Source organism: Oncorhynchus mykiss, chromosome 2 (assembly GCF_057628025.1).
Source record: "Oncorhynchus mykiss isolate SJ-2025 chromosome 2, ASM5762802v1, whole genome shotgun sequence".
Lineage (NCBI taxonomy): Eukaryota > Metazoa > Chordata > Actinopteri > Salmoniformes > Salmonidae > Oncorhynchus > Oncorhynchus mykiss.
Window position 1 is genome coordinate 16456946 of NC_143023.1, and position 16787 is coordinate 16473732.

The 16787-nt window shown below is 45.6% G+C and overlaps 1 pseudogene; it reads left to right on the top strand.

Annotated features, from left to right (window-relative positions):
* The first annotated feature begins 1338 nt into the window (after positions 1 to 1338).
* The window catches only part of LOC149984885 (nuclear pore membrane glycoprotein 210-like), a 34430-nt pseudogene continuing 18981 nt past the window's right edge, over positions 1339 to 16787 (top strand).

The window sequence follows — 16787 nt, forward strand, 5'->3', positions numbered from 1 at the left end:
AGTTAACCCACTGTTCCCCGGGCACCGAAGATGTGGATGTCCATTAAGGCAGCCCTCCGCACCTCTCTGATTCAGAGGGGTTGGGTTAAATGCAGAAGACACATTTCAGTTGTATACATTCAGTTGTACAACTGACTACTGTCCTTTTCCTATGTTAGAATACCTGAACCCAAAATATAAACTTGTTTGACTAAAATGTTTGTAAACATTGTAAATGTAAACAAACACTGTATATAGCCTCAAAACATGGTTAAAACGATAATGTTGATATTATGGATGATCACTGCTTGCATCCAAAGCTCTGTCTATGAATTTGAGAGTGGTTACATTTCTTCAGGCCCATCCCTCAGCTTTTTACCAAAACGGTGGCGGGTCATCTGCTTTGTTATTGTTTTAATCGCAGATTGGCTCTTTAAATAATCTAGTTGCAGCTGCATAAGGAGTGTTTGAAGACGTGTTATGGTGCGAAATTCTATTTGTTCCTTGGAGATACAAAATGTATTGTATATCAATGTAACAAGTTTTATAATTTAATGTTAGATAAAACAAATGTAACCTGTATGTCCAAATAATAATTTTGGACCCCAAGAAGAGTAGAGTTTTTTTTTATAAAAAAAAAATCCCCCCTTTTCTCCCCAATTTCGTGGTATCCAATTGTTAGTAGTTATTATCTTGTCTCATCGCTACAACTCCCGTACGGGCTCGGGAGACATGCGTCCTCCGAAACACAACCCAACCAAGCCGCACTGCTTCTTAACACAGCGCGCATCCAACCCGAAAGCCAGACGCACCAATGTGTCGGAGGAAACACCGTACCCCTAGCGACCTGGTCAGCGTGCACTGTGCCTGGCCCACCACAGGAGTCGCTAGTGCGCAATGAGACAAGGATATCCCTACCGGCCAAACCCTCCCTAACCCGGACGACTGGTTGTGGAATGTTCAAGACTCTAAGCACATGACGTCCCTGTTCTGTCACTAGCTAGTCATGAACGCGCTGCTTTGTTTTTGGCAGCTCAGATCAAAAATCAACAATGATAGTGACGCGTTGCTGTCTACAAACATTTTGCAATATTGTTTGGTTGATGGCTTTTTAGTTGCTGTTTTTGTCTCATTAATTTGTTTATTTAGAAATGACAAGTCACTGACGAACATATATCGTTTTTTATTACTTGTTAGCTAGCAATGGCTATTGAAACCTCTAAGTTTAGCTAGTTAATGTTAGCTAGCGTTAACAGTCCAACGTAAACAATGCGACTTTGCTTAAAAAATGAAACCGCTCTAACGTCAGTTTAAGTGTTTTGATCGCAATTGTTGAGGCCTCAAAATGTATTGACAATAATGGCCGTTTTAAACTCTGAAGTATTAAGTAAATTATAGATTTTTAGTGTAACTATTATTGCTTTGCATCAGTCGACAAGGCTGAATGTTCCCAAGTTACTTTTGCCCAGATCAAATCATAATCATGTCAACTTCACGTTGACAGCAGAGAAGGGATGCTATAAATGGTGAGTGGCAGTGAATGATGAAATTAATGTTTCTATTCAGATTGTCAAGTTGATGTGGTGGTGCTGAAAAAGCAGAAGATGTATCAACTTAAATATTAGACATAATGCCAAGTATTTTCAGGGTGTCCTCCCGACCCCCGGCAGTCGTTGTTTGGCCCCTCTCTCCTTCCATCCCTCCCTCCATCCTCCATCCATCAGCCTGTAGCCAGCATGTTCTAGTGTCCGCCCGGCCTCAGTCCGCTCCACTGGACACTAACCGAGGGGCCAGCATCATACGGGGACAGGACTCTGGTGAGGGGAGTGTGTGTGTGTAGCAGAAAGGAGAGAGGGAGGGGTGTGGAGGGTGTAACTAAACAGCCCTCATCATCTTTCAGTGACTGGCCATACCCTGCGCTGTGATGTCATTGTTGACCAGATCAAGCAGATTCAGGTTGTCACGACGACGTGTCAACTGTCCACCAAGGACCCACCCCTCGTGCTCTCCGTCATGGCACAGGACTCACCTTGTCATTGACATATCACCCACCCTACACATTTAACTCTGAGGGCTAAAGGATGTCAATATGTAGACCAGGGGTTGTTCCTCCTGTCATCCCTCCATAAGAATGAGTGCTGAGCATGGGCCACTGATGTTCCTTCGAGAGCTGAGCTTAAATGCCCCACACATCCAAATGTACCACAGGCTCACAGAGGGAACAACTCAAACCATCCAAATGTACCACAGGCTCACAGAGGGAACAACTCAAATCATACAAATGTACCACAGGCTCACAGAGGGAACAACTCAAATCATCCAAATGTACCACAGGCTCACAGAGGGAACAACTCAAACCATCCAAATGTACCACAGGCTCACAGAGGGAACAACTCAAACCATCCAAATGTACCACAGGCTCACAGAGGGAACAACTCAAACCATCCAAATGTACCACAGGCTCACAGAGGGAACAACTCAAACCCAAAGGGTTAAAAGGAAACTTTGGTTTATTGTCGACAGTTTTCGGCTGCCAGGCCTAGTTCAAAACAAACCTGTCTATCACCTTTTGTCTATTATCCACATCCAGCCCCAGAAGGTCCCTTTTCCTCTTTATTCTCTTGGCTTAGAAGACAGACAGACAGACAGTTGTGCTAAAGAACCTGGATCCTGGATCTGTGTGTTTACTGCTCCCTTCTGGCACCAAGAGTCTCTCTGCCTGAGGATGTTATTATCATCCCTCTCTCTCTCTCAGGCAACACATTCAGTAGTCTGGCAGGTCTACAGTTTGAGTGCAGGCTAGTAAAGGACTCAGAGACAGCAGAGATTGTTAGGTGAGACAGAGGGATGGAGAAAGAGGGAAATAATGGCAAAGGAAGGTGAAAGAAACATACAGTCAACTGAAAACGTTATGTACAGCGCATTCGGAAAGTATTCAGACCCCTTGACTTTTTCCACATTTAGTTACGTTACAGCCTTATTCTAAAATGGATGAAATAAACATTTTCCTCATCAATCTACACACAATACCCCATAATGTCAAAATAAAAACAGGTTTTCAGAATAAAAATGTAATAAATAAATACCTTATTTACATAAGCATTCACACTGTTAGGGTTTTCTTTAGGTGAAGGAGAGTCGGACCAAAATGCAGCGTGGTCATTTTCATACATGTTTAATAATGAAGAAAAACGAACAACACAAAAACAACAACCGGACCGTGAAAACCTATACAGCCTATCTGGTGACAACAAACACAGAGACAGGAACAATCACCCACAAAACACTCAAAGAATACGGCTGACTAAATATGGTTCCCAATCAGAGACAACGAAAATCACCTGCCTCTGATTGAGAACCAATTCAGACAGCCATAGACTTTGCTAGAGAACCCCCCTAAACCACAATCCCAATACCTACGAAAACCCCAAGACAAAACACACCACATAAATAAACCCATGTCACACCCTGGCCTGACCAAAATAATAAAGAAAACACAAAATATAAAGACCAGGGCGTGACACACACCCTGTTTCCATTGATCCTCCTTGAGATGTTTCGACAACTTGATTGGAGTCCACCTGTGGTAAATTGAATTAATTGGACATGCACACATTTGGAAAGGCACACACCTGTCTATATAAGGTCTCACAGTTGACAGTGCATGTCAGAGCAAAAACCAAGCCATGAGGTCAAAGGAATTGTCCGTAGAGCTCCAAGACAGGATTGTGTCGAGGCACAGATCTGGGGAAGGGTACCAAAAAATGTATATAGCATTGAATATCCCCAAGAATACAGTGGCCTCCATCATTCTTAAATGGAAGAAGTTTGGAGCCACCAAGACTTCCTAAAGCTGGCCGCCCGGCCACACAGCAATTGTTCCTCTGTGGAGATGGGAGAACCTTCCAGAAGGACAACAATCTCTGCAGCACTCCGCCAATCAGGCATTAATGGTGGAGCAGCCAGATGGAAGCCACTCTTCAGTAAAAGGAACATGACAGCCCACTTGGAATTTGCCAAAAGGCACCTAAAGACTCTCAGACCATGAGAAACAAGATTCTTTGGTCTGATGAAACCAAGATTGAACTGTTTGGCCTGAATGCCAAGTGTCACGTCTGGAGGAAACCTGGCACCATCCCTATGGTGAAGCATGGTGGTGGCAACATCATGCTGTGGGGATGTTTTTCAGTGGTAAAGACTGGGAGACTAGTCAAGATCGTGGGACAGATGAATGGAGCAAAGTACAGCAAGAACTTGATGAAAACCTGCTCCAGGGCGCTCAAGACCTCAGACTGGGGCGAAGGTTCACCTTCCAACAGGACGACTCTAAGCACACAGCCAAGACAATGTACTTACGAGTGGCTTACGAGTCTTTTAATGTCTTTGAGTGGGCCAGCCAGAGCCCAGACTTGAACCCAATCGAACATCTCTGAAGAGACCTGAAAATAGCTATGCAGCGACATTCCCCATCCAACCTGACAGAGCTTGAGAGGATCTGCAGAGAAGAATGGGAGAAACTCCCCAAATACAGGTGTGACAAGCTTGTAGCGTCATACCCAAGAAGACTCGAGGCTGTAATCGCTACCAAAGGTGCTTTAACAAAGTACTGAGAAAAGGGTCTGAATACTTGTGTGATATTTCAGTTTTTTATTTGTAATAAATTCATAAAAATTCTAAACCTGTTTTTGCTCTGTCATTATGGGGTATTGTGTGTAGATTGATGGGAAAAAACAATTTAATCAATTTTAGAATAGGGCTGTCACGTAACAAAATGTGGAAAAAGTCAAGGGGTCTGAATACTTTCTGAATGCACTATATATACTGTATGTTGTGTAGGTTTGTGCGTTTCTCAGAGGCGGGCTACTCCCCGCCCCATCACATCCTGTCCCTGGAGGAAGCAGGTCAGAAAGGGGACAGTGTGTTGCTGGAGGGGGTCCGTAGTGGGGTGGTACGGGTCAGGGCCTCCCTCTCGCACCCAGACTACAAGGTAAGGAGGATGGAGGGATGGATGAAGGGATTGAGGCATGGGCTTCCGATGGATAAATACATTTATGGAAGCACCTGGAATGATGGATGAGTGGATGGGGCAATAGATTATGGATGAAGATCGATGGATTAGTTTGTGTAAGAATAGTTTGTGCTGGTTTTTACCTGTCCCCTGTGTGTTACTTAGTGGGTAGAACCGGCCTCTGTGAGCCTGACCGTGACAGACAGACTCGACCTTAGCCCCTCCCGTAATGCCTACCTGCTGCTAGGCTCCACCCTCTCCTTCAGAGTCTGGAAAAGCGTGCATGACACAGAAACGTGTGAGTCCCTAATGTAGACAGTAGTGTAGTCTGTCAGGTCTTTACAGAGCCTTTATGTGTGTCCCTAATGTAGACAGTAGTGTAGTCTGTCAGATCTAATGTAGACAGTAGTGTAGTCTGTCAGGTCTTTACAGAGCCTTTAGGTGAGTCCCTAATGTAGACAGTAGTGTAGTCTGTCAGATCTTTACAGAGCCTTTATGTGTGTCCCTAATGTAGACAGTAGTGTAGTCTGTCAGATCTTTACAGAGCCTTTAGGTGAGTCCCTAATGTAGACAGTAGTGTAGTCTGTCAGGTCTTTACAGAGCCTTTATGTGTGTCCCTAATGTAGACAGTAGTGTAGTCTGTCAGATCTAATGTAGACAGTAGTGTAGTCTGTCAGGTCTTTACAGAGCCTTTAGGTGAGTCCCTAATGTAGACAGTAGTGTAGTCTGTCAGGTCTTTACAGAGCCTTTAGGTGTGTCCCTAATGTAGACAGTAGTGTAGTCTGTCAGGTCTTTACAGAGCCTTTAGGTGAGTCCCTAATGTAGACAGTAGTGTAGTCTGTCAGGTCTTTACAGAGCCTTTAGGTGAGTCCCTAATGTAGACAGTAGTGTAGTCTGTCAGGTTTTTACAGAGCCTTTAGGTGAGTCCCTAATGTAGACAGTAGTGTAGTCTGTCAGGTCTTTACAGAGCCTTTATGTGTGTCCCTAATGTAGACAGTAGTGTAGTCTGTCAGGTCTTTACAGAGCCTTTAGGTGAGTCCCTAATGTAGACAGTAGTGTAGTCTGTCAGGTCTTTACAGAGCCTTTAGGTGTGTCCCTAATGTAGACAGTAGTGTAGTCTGTCAGATCTAATGTAGACAGTAGTGTAGTCTGTCAGATCTTTACAGAGCCTTTATGTGTGTCCCTAATGTAGACAGTAGTGTAGTCTGTCAGGTCTTTACAGAGCCTTTAGGTGTGTCCCTAATGTAGACAGTAGTGTAGTCTGTCAGATCTAATGTAGACAGTAGTGTAGTCTGTCAGATCTTTACAGAGCCTTTATGTGTGTCCCTAATGTAGACAGTAGTGTAGTCTGTCAGGTCTTTACAGAGCCTTTAGGTGTGTCCCTAATGTAGACAGTAGTGTAGTCTGTCAGATCTAATGTAGACAGTAGTGTAGTCTGTCAGGTCTTTACAGAGCCTTTAGGTGAGTCCCTAATGTAGACAGTAGTGTAGTCTGTCAGATCTTTACAGAGCCTTTAGGTGAGTCCCTGTAGACAGTAGTGTAGTCTGTCAGATCTTTACAGAGCCTTTAGGTGAGTCCCTAATGTAGACAGTAGTGTAGTCTGTCAGATCTTTACAGAGCCTTTAGGTGTGTCCCTAATGTAGACAGTAGTGTAGTCTGTCAGATCTTTACAGAGCCTTTAGGTGAGTCCCTAATGTAGACAGTAGTGTAGTCTGTCAGATCTAATGTAGACAGTAGTGTAGTCTGTCAGGTCTTTACAGAGCCTTTAGGTGAGTCCCTAATGTAGACAGTAGTGTAGTCTGTCAGATCTTTACAGAGCCTTTAGGTGTGTCCCTAATGTAGACAGTAGTGTAGTCTGTCAGATCTTTACAGAGCCTTTAGGTGAGTCCCTAATGTAGACAGTAGTGTAGTCTGTCAGGTCTTTACAGAGCCTTTATGTGTGTCCCTAATGTAGACAGTAGTGTAGTCTGTCAGATCTAATGTAGACAGTAGTGTAGTCTGTCAGGTCTTTACAGAGCCTTTAGGTGAGTCCCTAATGTAGACAGTAGTGTAGTCTGTCAGGTCTTTACAGAGCCTTTAGGTGTGTCCCTAATGTAGACAGTAGTGTAGTCTGTCAGGTCTTTACAGAGCCTTTAGGTGAGTCCCTAATGTAGACAGTAGTGTAGTCTGTCAGGTCTTTACAGAGCCCTTAGGTGAGTCCCTAATGTAGACAGTAGTGTAGTCTGTCAGGTTTTTACAGAGCCTTTAGGTGAGTCCCTAATGTAGACAGTAGTGTAGTCTGTCAGGTCTTTACAGAGCCTTTATGTGTGTCCCTAATGTAGACAGTAGTGTAGTCTGTCAGGTCTTTACAGAGCCTTTAGGTGAGTCCCTAATGTAGACAGTAGTGTAGTCTGTCAGGTCTTTACAGAGCCTTTAGGTGTGTCCCTAATGTAGACAGTAGTGTAGTCTGTCAGATCTAATGTAGACAGTAGTGTAGTCTGTCAGATCTTTACAGAGCCTTTATGTGTGTCCCTAATGTAGACAGTAGTGTAGTCTGTCAGGTCTTTACAGAGCCTTTAGGTGTGTCCCTAATGTAGACAGTAGTGTAGTCTGTCAGATCTAATGTAGACAGTAGTGTAGTCTGTCAGATCTTTACAGAGCCTTTATGTGTGTCCCTAATGTAGACAGTAGTGTAGTCTGTCAGGTCTTTACAGAGCCTTTAGGTGTGTCCCTAATGTAGACAGTAGTGTAGTCTGTCAGATCTAATGTAGACAGTAGTGTAGTCTGTCAGGTCTTTACAGAGCCTTTAGGTGAGTCCCTAATGTAGACAGTAGTGTAGTCTGTCAGATCTTTACAGAGCCTTTAGGTGAGTCCCTGTAGACAGTAGTGTAGTCTGTCAGATCTTTACAGAGCCTTTAGGTGAGTCCCTAATGTAGACAGTAGTGTAGTCTGTCAGATCTTTACAGAGCCTTTAGGTGTGTCCCTAATGTAGACAGTAGTGTAGTCTGTCAGATCTTTACAGAGCCTTTAGGTGAGTCCCTAATGTAGACAGTAGTGTAGTCTGTCAGATCTAATGTAGACAGTAGTGTAGTCTGTCAGGTCTTTACAGAGCCTTTAGGTGAGTCCCTAATGTAGACAGTAGTGTAGTCTGTCAGATCTTTACAGAGCCTTTAGATGTGTCCCTAATGTAGACAGTAGTGTAGTCTGTCAGATCTTTACAGAGCCTTTAGGTGAGTCCCTAATGTAGACAGTAGTGTAGTCTGTCAGGTCTTTACAGAGCCTTTATGTGTGTCCCTAATGTAGACAGTAGTGTAGTCTGTCAGATCTAATGTAGACAGTAGTGTAGTCTGTCAGGTCTTTACAGAGCCTTTAGGTGAGTCCCTAATGTAGACAGTAGTGTAGTCTGTCAGATCTAATGTAGACAGTAGTGTAGTCTGTCAGATCTTTACAGAGCCTTTAGGTGAGTCCCTAATGTAGACAGTAGTGTAGTCTGTCAGGTCTTTACAGAGCCTTTAGGTGAGTCCCTAATGTAGACAGTAGTGTAGTCTGTCAGGTCTTTACAGAGCCTTTATGTGTGTCCCTAATGTAGACAGTAGTGTAGTCTGTCAGGTCTTTACAGAGCCTTTAGGTGAGTCCCTAATGTAGACAGTAGTGTAGTCTGTCAGGTCTTTACAGAGCCTTTAGGTGTGTCCCTAATGTAGACAGTAGTGTAGTCTGTCAGATCTAATGTAGACAGTAGTGTAGTCTGTCAGATCTTTACAGAGCCTTTATGTGTGTCCCTAATGTAGACAGTAGTGTAGTCTGTCAGGTCTTTACAGAGCCTTTAGGTGTGTCCCTAATGTAGACAGTAGTGTAGTCTGTCAGATCTAATGTAGACAGTAGTGTAGTCTGTCAGATCTTTACAGAGCCTTTATGTGTGTCCCTAATGTAGACAGTAGTGTAGTCTGTCAGATCTTTACAGAGCCTTTATGTGTGTCCCTAATGTAGTCAGTAGTGTAGTCTGTCAGATCTTTACAGAGCCTTTATGTGTGTCCCTAATGTAGACAGTAGTGTAGTCTGTCAGATCTAATGTAGACAGTAGTGTAGTCTTTCAGATCTTTACAGAGCCTTTATGTGTGTCCCTAATGTAGACAGTAGTGTAGTCTGTCAGATCTTTACAGAGCCTTTATGTGTGTCCCTAATGTAGACAGTAGTGTAGTCTGTCAGATCTTTACAGAGCCTTTATGTGTGTCCCTAATGTAGACAGTAGTGTAGTCTGTCAGATCTTTACAGAGCCTTTATGTGTGTCCCTAATGTAGACAGTAGTGTAGTCTGTCAGATCTAATGTAGACAGTAGTGTAGTCTGTCAGATCTTTACAGAGCCTTTATGTGTGTCCCTAATGTAGACAGTAGTGTAGTCTGTCAGATCTAATGTAGACAGTAGTGTAGTCTTTCAGATCTTTACAGAGCCTTTATGTGTGTCCCTAATGTAGACAGTAGTGTAGTCTGTCAGATCTTTACAGAGCCTTTATGTGTGTCCCTAATGTAGACAGTAGTGTAGTCTGTCAGATCTTTACAGAGCCTTTATGTGTGTCCCTAATGTAGACAGTAGTGTAGTCTGTCAGATCTTTACAGAGCCTTTAGGTGTGTCCCTAATGTAGACAGTAGTGTAGTCTGTCAGATCTAATGTAGACAGTAGTGTAGTCTGTCAGGTCTTTACAGAGCCTTTAGGTGTGTCCCTAATGTAGACAGTAGTGTAGTCTGTCAGGTCTTTACAGAGCCTTTAGGTGTGTCCCTAATGTAGACAGTAGTGTAGTCTGTCAGGTCTTTACAGAGCCTTTAGGTGAGTCCCTAATGTAGACAGTAGTGTAGTCTGTCAGGTCTTTACAGAGCCTTTAGGTGAGTCCCTAATGTAGACAGTAGTGTAGTCTGTCAGATCTTTACAGAGCCTTTAGGTGAGTCCCTAATGTAGACAGTAGTGTAGTCTGTCAGATCTTTACAGAGCCTTTATGTGTGTCCCTAATGTAGACAGTAGTGTAGTCTGTCAGATCTTTACAGAGCCTTTAGGTGAGTCCCTAATGTAGACAGTAGTGTAGTCTGTCAGGTCTTTACAGAGCCTTTATGTGTGTCCCTAATGTAGACAGTAGTGTAGTCTGTCAGATCTAATGTAGACAGTAGTGTAGTCTGTCAGGTCTTTACAGAGCCTTTAGGTGAGTCCCTAATGTAGACAGTAGTGTAGTCTGTCAGGTCTTTACAGAGCCTTTAGGTGTGTCCCTAATGTAGACAGTAGTGTAGTCTGTCAGGTCTTTACAGAGCCTTTAGGTGAGTCCCTAATGTAGACAGTAGTGTAGTCTGTCAGGTCTTTACAGAGCCTTTAGGTGAGTCCCTAATGTAGACAGTAGTGTAGTCTGTCAGGTTTTTACAGAGCCTTTAGGTGAGTCCCTAATGTAGACAGTAGTGTAGTCTGTCAGGTCTTTACAGAGCCTTTATGTGTGTCCCTAATGTAGACAGTAGTGTAGTCTGTCAGGTCTTTACAGAGCCTTTAGGTGAGTCCCTAATGTAGACAGTAGTGTAGTCTGTCAGGTCTTTACAGAGCCTTTAGGTGTGTCCCTAATGTAGACAGTAGTGTAGTCTGTCAGATCTAATGTAGACAGTAGTGTAGTCTGTCAGATCTTTACAGAGCCTTTATGTGTGTCCCTAATGTAGACAGTAGTGTAGTCTGTCAGGTCTTTACAGAGCCTTTAGGTGTGTCCCTAATGTAGACAGTAGTGTAGTCTGTCAGATCTAATGTAGACAGTAGTGTAGTTTGTCAGATCTTTACAGAGCCTTTATGTGTGTCCCTAATGTAGACAGTAGTGTAGTCTGTCAGGTCTTTACAGTAGTGTAGTCTGTCAGGTCTTTACAGAGCCTTTATGTGTGTCCCTAATGTAGACAGTAGTGTAGTCTGTCAGGTCTTTACAGAGCCTTTAGGTGAGTCCCTAATGTAGACAGTAGTGTAGTCTGTCAGGTCTTTACAGAGCCTTTAGGTGTGTCCCTAATGTAGACAGTAGTGTAGTCTGTCAGATCTAATGTAGACAGTAGTGTAGTCTGTCAGATCTTTACAGAGCCTTTATGTGTGTCCCTAATGTAGACAGTAGTGTAGTCTGTCAGGTCTTTACAGAGCCTTTAGGTGTGTCCCTAATGTAGACAGTAGTGTAGTCTGTCAGATCTAATGTAGACAGTAGTGTAGTCTGTCAGATCTTTACAGAGCCTTTATGTGTGTCCCTAATGTAGACAGTAGTGTAGTCTGTCAGATCTTTACAGAGCCTTTATGTGTGTCCCTAATGTAGACAGTAGTGTAGTCTGTCAGGTCTTTACAGAGCCTTTAGGTGTGTCCCTAATGTAGACAGTAGTGTAGTCTGTCAGATCTAATGTAGACAGTAGTGTAGTCTGTCAGATCTTTACAGAGCCTTTATGTGTGTCCCTAATGTAGACAGTAGTGTAGTCTGTCAGATCTTTACAGAGCCTTTATGTGTGTCCCTAATGTAGACAGTAGTGTAGTCTGTCAGATCTTTACAGAGCCTTTATGTGTGTCCCTAATGTAGACAGTAGTGTAGTCTGTCAGATCTAATGTAGACAGTAGTGTAGTCTTTCAGATCTTTACAGAGCCTTTATGTGTGTCCCTAATGTAGACAGTAGTGTAGTCTGTCAGATCTTTACAGAGCCTTTATGTGTGTCCCTAATGTAGACAGTAGTGTAGTCTGTCAGATCTTTACAGAGCCTTTATGTGTGTCCCTAATGTAGACAGTAGTGTAGTCTGTCAGATCTTTACAGAGCCTTTATGTGTGTCCCTAATGTAGACAGTAGTGTAGTCTGTCAGATCTAATGTAGACAGTAGTGTAGTCTGTCAGATCTTTACAGAGCCTTTATGTGTGTCCCTAATGTAGACAGTAGTGTAGTCTGTCAGATCTAATGTAGACAGTAGTGTAGTCTTTCAGATCTTTACAGAGCCTTTATGTGTGTCCCTAATGTAGACAGTAGTGTAGTCTGTCAGATCTTTACAGAGCCTTTATGTGTGTCCCTAATGTAGACAGTAGTGTAGTCTGTCAGATCTTTACAGAGCCTTTAGGTGTGTCCCTAATGTAGACAGTAGTGTAGTCTGTCAGATCTTTACAGAGCCTTTAGGTGTGTCCCTAATGTAGACAGTAGTGTAGTCTGTCAGATCTAATGTAGACAGTAGTGTAGTCTGTCAGGTCTTTACAGAGCCTTTAGGTGTGTCCCTAATGTAGACAGTAGTGTAGTCTGTCAGGTCTTTACAGAGCCTTTAGGTGTGTCCCTAATGTAGACAGTAGTGTAGTCTGTCAGGTCTTTACAGAGCCTTTAGGTGAGTCCCTAATGTAGACAGTAGTGTAGTCTGTCAGGTCTTTACAGAGCCTTTAGGTGAGTCCCTAATGTAGACAGTAGTGTAGTCTGTCAGGTCTTTACAGAGCCTTTAGGTGAGTCCCTAATGTAGACAGTAGTGTAGTCTGTCAGATCTTTACAGAGCCTTTAGGTGTGTCCCTAATGTAGACAGTAGTGTAGTCTGTCAGGTCTTTACAGAGCCTTTATGTGTGTCCCTAATGTTAATCAGTAGTTTAGTCTGTCAGGTCTTTACAGAGCCTTTACGTGTGTCCCTAATGTAGACAGTAGTGTAGTCTGTCAGGTCTTTACAGAGCCTTTAGGGAGCTTTATGGGTCTAGTTAGGGTCCTTTTGTGTTTTTCTAAGATCCAGAGGAAGAAGAATGAAGGAACATCAATGCTCAGACAAATATATTGGAGACAGAAAACATCAAGTGCTCAGTCCTCTTTGTACTTATTAGAGCTGTAGAGCAGCCGATGATGCACCACAGTGTTCTCTTCTCTGTCTCCTATAGAGGTGCTGCTGGGTGAGGGAGAGTATGAGTTGTCTGTAGAGAGAGACCCAAATAACGATGATGTCATCACTGTGGACCAGGACACAGGGACCGTCACCGCCCGAGGGCTAGGCCGCACCACGCTGTCCGTCACACACAAGTTATTCCTGTAGTTTAGCATTGATGTTGTCCTGTAAGGTGTGGTTTCTGGGGTTGTGGGTAGTGTAGTCCTACAGGTGTGGTTTTCCTCAGCATTCCCTGTACCCAGGCCTACCAGAAAACTCTGCTTCCCACCTGCCTCGCTGTTCTGTGTTTGTGGTGGAGCCAAATTACCTGAGTGAGTGAGCCCAGCTATCAACATGTCTGTTGTCGTACTATGGCAAGCCATGACTGTGTGTGTCTGCGTGTGTCTGCGTGTGTCTGTGTGTGTGTGTAGCGCTAGGTGTGGAGGAGGAGGACAGGTGGGTGTTGGAGAGTGGTCGTCAGTACCAGGTGACTGTACGAGTTCACGGCCAGGAGGGTCACACAGCACACCTGGCAATGGCAACGTTTCCATGACAACTATAAGAGTTACCCTCCCTTACACTAGACGTCTAAAGCCTACTCTATGTCAGGGACAGGAGGCTTAACTGAACACCTCTCTCTCCCCCTCCTCTCTAACCCCTCTCTCCCCCTCCTCTCTAACCCCTCTCTCCCCCTCCTCTCTAACCCCTCTCTCTCCCCCTCCTCTCTAACCCCTCTCTCTCCCCCTCCTCTCTAACCCCTCTCTCTCCCCTCCTCTCTAACCCCTCTCTCTCCCCCTCCTCTCTAACCCCTCTCTCCCCCTCCTCTCTATCCCCTCTCTCCCCCTCCTCTCTAACCCCTCTCTCTCCCCCTCCTCTCTAACCCCTCTCTCCCCCTCCTCTCTAACCCCTCTCTCCCCTCCTCTCTAACCCCTCTCTCCCCCTCCTCTCTAACCCCTCTCTCCCCCTCCTCTCTAACCCCTCTCTAACCCCTCCTCTCTAACCCCTCTCTCTCCCCTCCTCTCTAACCCCTCTCTCCAATCCTCTCTAACCCCTCTCTCTCCCCTCCTCTCTAACCCCTCTCTCCCCCTCCTCTCTAACCCCTCTTTCCCCCTCCTCTCTAACCCCTCTCTCTCCCCCTCCTCTCTAACCCCTCTCTCTCTCTCCCCCTCCTCTCTAACCCCTCTCTCCCCCTCCTCTCTAACCCCTCTCTCCCCTCCTCTCTAACCCCTCTCTCCCCCTCCTCTCTAACCCCTCTCTCTCCCTCCTCTCTAACCACTCTCTCCCCCTCCTCTCTAACCCCCCTCTCCCCCTCCTCTCTAACCCCTCTCTCTCCCCCTCCTCTCTAACCCCTCTCTCCCCTCCTCTCTAACCCCTCTCTCCCCCTCCTCTCTAACCCCTCTCTCTCCCCTCCTCTCTAACCCCTCTCTCCCCGTCCTCTCTAACCCCTCTCTCCCCCTCCTCTCTAACCCCTCTCTTTCCCCTCCTCTCTAACCCCTCTCTCCCCCTCCTCTCTAACCCCTCTCCCCTCCTCTCTAACCCCTCTCTCTCCCCCTCCTCTCTAACCCCTCTCTCTCTCGCCCCCTCCTCTCTAGCCCCTCTCTCTCTCCCCCTCCTCTCTAACCCCTCTCTCTCCCCCTCCTCTCTAACCCCTCTCTCTCCCCTCTCTCTAACTCCTCTCTCCCCCTCCTCTCTAACCCTCCTTTCTAACCCCTCTCTCCCCCTCCTCTCTAACCCCTCTCTTCCCCTCCTCTCTAACCCTTCTCTCTCTCCCTCCTCTCTAACCCCTCTCTCTCTCCCCCTCCTCTCTAACTCCTCTCTCCCCCTCCTCTCTAACCCTCCTTTCTAACCCCTCTCTCCCCCTCCTCTCTAACCCCTCTCTCTCCCCTCCTCTCTAACCCATCTCTCCCCCTCCTCTCTCTCCCCTCTCTCCCCCTCCTATCTAACCTCTCTCTAACCCCTCCTCTCTAAACCCTCTCTCCCCCTCCTCTCTAAACCCTCTCTCCCCCTCCTCTCTAACCCCTCTCTCTCCCCCTCCTCTCTAACCCCTCTCTCTCCCCCTCCTCTCTAACCCCTCTCTCCCCCTCCTCTCTAACCCCTCTCTCCCCCTCCTCTCTAACCCCTCTCTCCCCCTCCTCTCTAACCCCTCCTCTCTAACCCCTCTCTCTCTCTCCCCCCTCCTCTCTAACCCCTCTCTCTCTCCCCCTCCTCTCTAACCCCTCTCTCCCCCTCCTCTTTAACCCCTCTCTCTCTCTGGTAGAATGTGGTGATGACCGTGGACTTCTCTGATTGGCTGTTCTATGTCCTGGAGACTTCCTCTAACAGTTCCTACCATGTATTGGAAACACGAGGGGCTGGGCACACTACTATACGAGCTGCACTGTTCACTGTGCTCACTGAGGTACACACACACACACCTCTGTCAAAAGTCATGGCACCTTGGCATGGGTGATGACAATATCATTTCCATGGTTGTCTCTCTCTCCAGGATGGCCGAGCGTTGCCCCTGATACCACCAATCAGGGCAGAGCAAGAAGTTGAGATCTGCGAGCCCCTCACCCTGCAGCCCCGCCTCCTTGTGTTTCCCTGGCAACCTGAGGGACAGCTCTATCAGCACCACTTGCAGGTGTGTGTGTGTGAGAGAGTGACAGAAAGAGAGACGTGTGTTTGACTACTGTAAGTCTGTATATGTTTAAGTGTGTGTTTATCTGTACTCATTACATGGTCTTTATGTGTATGTCCAGGTAGAGGGTGGCAGTGGTGCTGTGAGGTGGTCGGTGAGTGACAGTGATGTTGCCGTGGTGATAGTAAAAGGGGAAGTCATGGCGTTAAAGAGAAGGGGCCAAGTGGATATCCAGGCATCAGACGCACGCAACCCTCTACACACCGCTACTGGACAGGTGACACACACACACACACACACACACACACACACACACACACACAATCCCAAATCAACTTCTTGTACCTACGGCAGATACACTTGAGTAGATCTGAGGATTGGACAGGTTTATCCAATCGATGGGAATAACACACTCTTATCTCACAGTACACACTATAGTAACAGTAACTCCCTTTCACCTCCTCACCTCTCTGTCTCTCTCGCTTTCTCTCGCTGGCTCTTTCTTTCTCTATCTCTCTCTCTTTCTCTATCTGTCTTTCTCTCTCTCTTTCTTTCTTTCTTTCTTTCTTTCTTTCTTTCTTTCTTTCTTTCTTTCTTTCTCTCTCTCTCTCTCTCTCTCTCTCTCTCTCTCTCTCTCTCTCTCTCTCTCTCTCTCTCTCTCTCTCTCTCTCTCTCTCTCTCTCTCTCTCTCTCTCTCTCTCTCTCTTTCTCTGTCTCTCTCTCTTTCTCTCTCTTTCGCTCTCTCTCTGTCTCTCTCTTTCGCTCTCTTTCTTTCTCTGTCTCACTCTTTCTCTCTCTCTCTCTCTCTCTCTCTCTGTCTCTCTCTTTCTCTCTCTCTCTTTCGCTCTCTCTCTAGGTGTATGTGTTGAAGCCAGCTGGTGTGGATGTTCTGGCCCAGAGAGGTGACTGTAGGATGGGAGAGACCATCACTCTTCCACTGGCTGTCTGGTGGGTCCAGGAGGAGGAGACCCAGACCCAGACTACCTCTCCTATAGCATAGATGCTCCCCTTCACTCCCCCAGCTCCCTGGCTCCATTAATTGGGTCACACACTTACACACACACTCACCCTTACACTGTCACATGCACACACACACACCAGCATGCATGCATGCACACACACTTGTATAAACACACACAGTTTACAACACACACACTCTTAAAAACACACACAGTTTACAACACACAGAGGAGAAACACAGAAGTCATTTGTAAGTTCAATTAGTTTTACTGGATATTAGCTGATCAATATCACTCTTCCTGTGATTAGTGTGTATGTTTTAATTATTGCAGGCCAGAGAGACATACAGAAAGACACACAGACAGAGAGAGAGAGAGAGACACAGA